Genomic DNA, 6000 nt, shown 5'->3' on the forward strand with positions numbered 1-6000 from the left:
GGCCACGCCGGGCAGAGGCAAACATACGTTATGAAGGTCGTAATATTTCTTTTGAGGTAAGGACACGGTGCATGCCGAGAGAGGAAGGCGGGCTAATTCTTGCATTTAGCAGGCTAGCCAGTGCAATTATTGAGCTCCTGCCGGCATGCCAGGGGAATGGGGAGTCTGGTGGGTGTGCCTCTGCTCCCATCAGGACGCTGGCTGGGGTGCTCGTCACCTGTCCCGCACACGGCTGTGGGGCAGCGACTGGAAGCAGTGTGCGGCCCCCAGCCCCCTGCACACCTGCGAGCACACTCTGATTTTCGCCATGGTTACCAGCGCGGGGGGCACAGTTATCTTGGCAAAACCCCACGGAACTCAGGGTTTGGCCTTGCACACCCACCTCACAGGTTTGGTTCTGCCGCGAGCCTCTCTCCGGAGCAAGCCCTCCCCCTGTCCAGGTGAGAGTTCCCCGTGCTTGGCCTCGACGTTGTCATCCGATAGAGGGAGGTGTCCCTGCTGGTCCCTCCCCACTGGGGACCTGCCGGAAAGCCTCCCCCACAGGGGCCCGGGAGGCCAGCGGGGCTGGGGGCTGGGACACGGGGGCCGCTCAGTGTGGGTGTGGAGTCAGCCCCGGACCACCCCCGTTCAGGAGGTTGTGTGTCACGGGAAATAAAAGTTTTCTTTTATGTGAAAAGGCATGGGGACTATTCTAGAATAACAGGCAGCAGGATCGATTGGAGAACAGAAGCTCTGATGGATCTTAACAGTTCCTGAAGGAGCCCGAGGGGACCGTGAGGGGTGTGGGGACCGCCGGCCTCAGATGACACCAGGCGGTCACTAGGTGACCGCAGGCCGGGTGACACAGGCTGCGGGCGCCCAGGGGCTTGGGCATGGGGCACCTACAGCTTGCCCTGAATGGCTTCCATCAGAGAAGACCCCCCTTCCTGCATGTGTGACACTGGGAGCGAGGAAGGGACGTGGAGGGGGCCGGACGCTGGCTCCTGGGGGGCAATGGCTTCTCAGGAGGCCTTGCTCGTCCTCGGACTGGCACAAGTCGCCCGCATCCTCACCAACGTCAGCAGGAGAAGCACACGCGCTGTAGAGCCTCAGGGACCCGAGATGTGGCGACGATCCCACGTGGAGCACAAGCCGGTGGTGAACGAGTGTTCTGAGGCAGTGACGGTGTCGTGACCGAGGTGAGCGACAGCACAGCTGTTGCACGCACGGCTGTTCAGGGCAGCCGGACGAAGGACAGGCCGCTTCCCACGGAGCCACAGGGAGGCCGAGAACAGGCCTTGAAAGGACAGAGACAAGAAGCCCCCGCCAAGGTGACCGGTAGCGTGACAAGTGCTGCTGAGGCCGGAATAAACCTAACAAAAGAGACATGAGTCCCGTGAGGAAAAATTATGAAACCTCATGGAAATTGATGAGAACCCAATGAATGGAAAGAGATAGGCTACATTCACGGGTAAGAGAATCCAACACCCAATGTCCGTTCTCTCCAGACTGCCCTATAAGCAGATCGCAACGCCAACAAGAGTCCCGAAGAGTCTTTAAAAATAAATGGGCAAGCTGATTTGAAACTTCTCGCGAGGGTAGAGCTCTCCAGGGAGCCGAGACGCGCAGGCACGGGGAGGAGGGACGAGCTGTGGGAAGGAACAGCGGCCCTCGAAGCAGACCCACACGCTACGGATGCTCGTTGTGGGACGAGGCGGCGTGACCGATCACTAGGAAAGCGGTAGAGATTCAATAGCTGGGGAATTAAAGGGCAGTTCTTTATCTACGCCGCCCCCAAAACTCCGTCTCCATGGAATAAAGACAAATGTGAGAGGCAGGGTTTTAGCCCCTCTTAAAGAGTATGGAGGAGAGGTGTTGGGACTTTGGAGCAGGAAAGCGTTGTTTCAACAAGAGCCCAACAGCAAGATGGTCACCGAGCGAATCTGACGGCATTGCATAGAACATCTCTGCTCATCAAGAAGGCCCTGAAACCTGCAAGCCCAGCGGGCGTCTGGGGGGCTCAGTCGGTGATGCGGCTGCCTTGGGCTCAGGTCATGATCCAGGGGTCCTGGAGTGGAGCCGCACATCGAGCTCCCTGCGCGGGGGAGAGTCTGCTTCTCCCTCTCCCTCTGCTAGTTCTCTCTCTCTCTCCCATGGTCTCAAATAAATAAAGAAAATTTTTCTTAAAAAAGAAAAAGAACAACCCAGCCACAAGCTGGAGATGACATCGCTACCACCTACGTAGCTCAGAGTGGGTTCTTGCCAACATGCACACAGAACTCATTGCTCAAAAAGACCAATGACCCACACCCTGAAAAGGGGGAGCTGACAAACTGGCAAAGAAGCATAAAGGAGAAGGTGCTCCAACCCCTTGGTCACCGGGAAAACCAGGAAGGCCCGTGGAGGTCACGGCAAACACCATCCCCGCCCTGGAGGTGCGCAGACGCGCGGGCGCTGCAGCGCAGGAGCCGCCAAGCAGGAGGGTCATCGGTCCCGCCGCCCTTCCTGGGAAGCGATATGGTGTCGTCCTGTAAATGCGTTCACCCATATGGGGCCTTGCACACGTGCACCAAAAGGTGCACAAACGGTCCATGAAACCGGGACCCCGGAAGTGAGCCCCACACCCAGCCCAGGGAAGACAGCTTCGGACAGGGCCGCGGACTACGAGGCTGCAACGAGAAGATCTCTACAGCCTGGTGCCGCAGCTTTGGTGATCAGAGGACGGGGGACGCCACTTCCACAAAACTGGAAAACGAGCACGTGGAAACTATAAAGAGTCACACATTCCAAACAACAGCGGCAGACTTGGGGTCTGCTGAGGCCCCCTTCCAGGCTGCAGGCCCCTCACAGGGCTATTTAGGGCTGCACGCACGCTTGAGAAACAAACAAAACAAACCTATTGCCCCCGATGGCGGCGGGGAGCACATCCCGCAGCAACGCCCAGGTGGCCAGTCCTGCACAGAGGCCTGCTCAGGGCTCCCCTCCAGGGCCGCGCACGGAGCCTGCACCTGCAGGTGTGTCGCTGACTCACGTAATCGGGAGATTCATCCCCAACTTCACATCATGAACCAGTGGCCAGGAAAATCATGTGCACACCGCAGGCCCTGCAGGGCCGCCCTCCGCCACCCACCCCCAGTTTAGTAGGTCTGCACCGGCCCGAGACTGCGTTTTACCCCGTTACCCGGAGGCAGGTGCAGGCACAGGCCACATGTGCTGCCCAGAGCCCCCGGCACACACGTCTTTCTGCCCGGGGACCTGCGCTTGCCTGCCTCCCCCCTGCAGTCCATAAAATAAAAGGACTGAACTCTGAGCAGTTGGGAAAATATTGGTGATTCTGAAGCTGTGCATTTCCTGCTGTGTGAACAGGAGTAGAAATGGAGTGCGCGTGCCGCCCGGCCGACCCGCCGTGTTCCATCTATGACTGCGTAATGATCGAGCCACGGCTCCTGCCCTGGGACGTCAGGGTGGCTGTGTCCTGCTGTCGCTCTGACCCGGGGTGCAGCGTGGCCACCAGGCTCAGAGACCTGGCTGACCCCACCGCACCCAGCACCGCGGCAAGCCTTTCCACGCTACGCAAATGCACCTCCTCACCTTGAAGACTTGCAGAAGGGACACGGGGAGGAGAGGCACAGGCCTCCCTGGATTTCTAGGTCATCGTTTCGTACAAGCGGAAGCAGAAAGCGCTCCGTGCACTACAGTCATTAAAGTATTAACGGCATGAAGGGCTCTTGTGAGCACACGCTAAGTGAGAGAAGGAAAAGCTGAAATCGTGCATGCAGTGTGCCCCCAAGCGTGGTGACGCCGTCCGGACGAAAGGTACGGCTTCCTACGGACGCTGTCATACTTCCTGCGGGGAGTCCAGAGTGGAGGCTGGATTCAGAGCCCCGTCCACGTGCCAGGCCCCGCCGTGAGCATGCTGTCCATCCTCCCTGGTCCGTCCCCCCCGAGATCTGCGAGCAAGGACAGGCTCAGGACCCTGAGCACAGAGGGCTTGCCCACCGTCCCGCAGCAGCCAGCAGGGTCGCAGCCTGCACCGGGGCCTTCCTAACTGAGGCAACGGGGAAGAAGCAAGCACGGAGGGAGAACCTGCCCCGGCCCAGAGGGCAGTGCCCGAGGCTCCCGCCGTATGCAGGTGTCTGGGCTCTGGGGGCCACCGAGGGGCCTTTCTCCAGACAGATCGCAGAGACCCAGGGTGGGGGCCCTGGGCCCCTTGGCCTAGGAGAGGGCCCCTTCACACGACAACGGCACTCCGCAGGTGGCTCCTGCCCGGAGGCCCACACCCAACCATTTTGGGATGGGGGACAGTTAGTTTCACTTTGGGGTCGGGGAGGTGAGCCTCAGGAAGCAGCCTGGCCCCAGCTAGGCAGGCGGCGAGCACACACAGTGCTCTTGCACACGCTGTGACTAGTACACGTGTGTGTATCTGGAGGGCACGCAGGACACACAGGTGCACACGCACCCAATGCAGACTGTCCCCTCAGCCTGGGTGCTTCTCTAACAGGCACACTCAGTGACGTGTGAATGCACGCATTCTCACACATGCAACTCTACAGAGGCACACACATGTGTACAGCACACATGCACACAGTCACCTGTGCACACGCACACGTGTTCACACAGGCACCCACAGGTGTGCACGTGCACGCATGCACATCCAAGCACAGATGCACAGGGGTCTCACACACCCATGCACACATGCACATGAGCCCAGCCAGCGTGGGGAGCAGGATGCTGCAGACCAAGCCCCTGCCATGCACCCCCACTCCCAGAGGCCCATCCTGCTGCACCCTAGCAGTTCAGTCCTTGTCGCGTCCCTGCCAGGTCGCAGATCCTGCTGTAGATCTGTCCGTGCGCCCACCTGGCTTTGGGAGCTCCGGCTGTCTCCTCTCTGTTGCTCGGCCTCCCCAGGTTCTGAGGGGAGCTCATCCCCGGGGCCCTCCTGGACCCCTGGCCCCACGGCCACTGCCTCCCTGTGATGGGGTGCACATCCTGCCCTTGCCTTCGCTCCCGTGAGGGGTCGTGCGGTCCCCACCACCGTGGAATCCAGATTCCTGATACCTGACAGGGCCCTCCACCTGCCTGGGCACCAGCCCCTCCCCTCATCCCGGGCGCCCCTGTGGCAGCTGATCCCAGGCTGGCCGGCGACAGGATAACAGGGACCGACGCAGTATGAGAAGGGGGCCCCTGGTGATCACTCCCCCCGCACATTGGCTGCATGGCCAGGATGAGCTGCACCCGTGTGCGTGGGGCCCCAGCGTCTCCCCTGCGCTGATGTGTGGCTCTGTGCAGCCATCCGTGGGCAGCCGCTGGCAGGCAGGTGTGGCCCAGAGATGGGCAGATGCAGGCCCCTCCCTCCCTCCAGCCAGGGCTCCAGTTCCCTGAATTGCCCCAAGGCCTGACACAGCTTAGAAGATTAATTCTCCTGATTCTAAAATAAAAAAACCTGCACAAACTGCAGAAAATATTTTTTTAAAAAACACAGAAAACTACACGTACAAATCAAGGACATGTATCTCCTTTTAATTCACTAGCGAAACAGAAGTCTCTCCATCTATGTCCTACCTGTCTACATTTCTCTTTCATTTTATGTGAGGCTGTCTTTTTGTGTCCTTTGCTGATGTTTCTAGTGATGGTTAAAAAAAACAGATTTATGTATATTAAGGACATGGAGTTTTATGGTAGACGTGGAAAATAATTCCTGGCTATTTCACTTTTAAGGCTGCCTTTGTTTACTTTTTTGAGGTACGATTCACATACCACTAAACTCACCATTTTAAACGGTACAATTCAGTGGTTTTAATGTGTTTGGAGGGTTGTGCAATAGCCACTACCTCCTTCCATGGTGCTTTCACACCCCGGGAAGAAACACGGACCCTATTAGCCATTAGCCCTAGTCCATTCTCACCGTCATGCCAGCATCCTTCTACAGATTGGCCTATTCTGCAGAATTCATATGAATTTAATCATATATATATACACCTTCATGTCTGGTTTCTTTCATTCAGCATAAGGCTTTCAAAG

Source organism: Canis lupus (assembly GCF_048164855.1).
Source record: "Canis lupus baileyi chromosome 15 unlocalized genomic scaffold, mCanLup2.hap1 SUPER_15_unloc_1, whole genome shotgun sequence".
NCBI lineage: Eukaryota > Metazoa > Chordata > Mammalia > Carnivora > Canidae > Canis > Canis lupus.